Below are 2,281 nucleotides of genomic sequence, written 5' to 3'. Positions count from 1 at the left end.
CGGATCTGCAATCATAGAGTTTGTTCCAATATGCTCTAAGGATATTTGTCCACTCTGTACCCTCTCCTTCACAGCCAAGAACTTAATCTCAATGTGTTTTGATCGAGAAGAGCTCCTGTTGTTGTTGGAGAATAAAACGGCTGACCTGCTGTCACAATACAACTTCAGTGGTCTTTCTATTCCACCTACTACACGCAGCCCAGTGACAAGGTTTCTCAGCCAAATAACTTGATTGGATGCCTCATAAGATGCTACAAATTCAGCTTCCATGGTGGAGGTTGCCACTAGAGTTTGTTTCACACTCTTCCAAGAAATAGCACCGCCAGCCAATAGAAAAACGTAGCCAGATGTGGATTTTCTACTGTCTTGGCATCCAGCGAAATCAGAATCAGTATACCCAATGATCTCAAGCTGATCTGATCTCCTATATGTGAGCATATGTCCCTTAGTCCTCTGAAGATATCTCATGACTCTTTTGGCTGCTTTCCAATGATCCATTCCTGGATTGCTGAGATATCTACCTAACATGCCAACTATAAAAGAAATGTCTAGACGAGTACAAACTTGAACATACATAAGACTTCCTACAGCTGACGCATAAGGAACCTTTTGCATTTCCTGAATTTCAAGTTCACTCTTTGGACATTGTTGATTACTAAATTTATCACCTTTTGCAATGGGGTATCCAATGGTCTAGAATTCTGCATACTAAATCTCTTGAGCACTTTATCAATATAGCTCTTTTGTGATAATCCAAGAATACCTCGAGAACGGTCTCGATGTATCTGAATCCCTAAAACAAAAGAAGCTTCACCTAAATCTTTCATCTCAAAATGCTTTGAAAGAAAAACTTTGGTTTCATGCAGCAAGACTTTACAATTAGTAGCAAGAAGTATGTCATCCACATATAAGACCAAAAAGATAAACCTACTCCCACTGAACTTATGGTACACACAATTTTCAACAGCATTTACCTCAAAGCCAAACGAGACAATTACTTGGTTGAACTTAAAGTACCATTGACGAGAAGCTTGCTTGAGTCCATAAATGGATTTCTTTAATTTGCATACCAGATGTTTTGGATCTCCAATTACAAAATTTTCTGGTTGCAACATATATGTGAATACTCAAATTTTGACCTTGCTACAGTAAATTTGACTTTTCTACAGTAACTTTGACTTTTCTACAGTGTCAATGCCGGACTGCAAACAGTCCGGCCGGACCGAAGGCCATTTTGGACATTTACTGGAAGTATGCCAATATGGTACTTAAAACGTCCGGAATATCGCGAGGATCGCGGAACAGGTCCCGGAATATTTTTTGGAGGTCGGAAACTCCCAAAAAAGCTCCCGGAGCGAGACATGGTGGCCACCACCATGCTACGGCGGCGCCGGCCGCCGGACATGGCGGCTCCGGCCGCCGGACACGGCGGCAGCTGCCGCCCCATGCATGGGCGGCACCTGCCGCCCAGCATGGGCGGCACATGCCGCACCACGACTGGGCGGCACCTGCTGCCCTCCCAGGCGGCACCTGCTTGCCAGCATGGGCGGCACCTGCCGCCGAGCCAGGCGGCACCTGCCGCCCTGGACCCGAAAATGGCCTATAAATAGACCATTTTTCAGCCTATTTTTGGACACCCTGTCTGTGTTGACGGACGAATCCTTCTCCCTCTCACGCTCCTTGCGTTTTCTTTACCGCTTTTTGCACTTTAATTTAATTTTTATTGCATTTTATTGTGATATTTGGACATTAAAATTAAACAAATTAAAATTAATTAATATTTCCTAAGCGAGGAGCTTAATCTGGAGTTAAGAAGCGGTCGTCGATTAAATCAGGTATGTAAACAAAACTCTGCCTATTTAATTTTAGCACTTCATGCATATTTCTCTTCTACTCTTAATAATTCTACAATTGCATAAATGCATTCACGTCATCATTTAGACAAATAAACTGTCTTAATTAAACACGATTAAGCTTAAATGTCCGGTTAATTAATAACTGTGGTATTAAAGCCTTAAATCCGATAATATTGGTTAAAAGAGCCTAGTTAATTAATAACTACGGTTCAATTGCCTTATTTCGAACAAATCCGGCTTAAGTCCAATTAATCAATAATTGTGGCTAAAAGCCTTAATCAATCACGTTTCGACAATAAATTGTGATTAAGCTCGAACGCCCGATTAATTGATAATCATGGCATTAAAGCCTAAATCGCACATTTTGGCAAACTAATTGCCTAAAACAACACATTTTGGCCAAAGGCCTTAAAATCAACCATTTT

The sequence above is a fragment of the Jatropha curcas genome, chromosome 1 (genome assembly GCF_041381405.1).
Source record: "Jatropha curcas cultivar XTBG-Jc1 chromosome 1, XTBG_Jcur_1.0, whole genome shotgun sequence".
NCBI classification, from domain to species: Eukaryota; Viridiplantae; Streptophyta; class Magnoliopsida; order Malpighiales; family Euphorbiaceae; genus Jatropha; species Jatropha curcas.
This window is presented reverse-complemented; position numbering follows the sequence as displayed.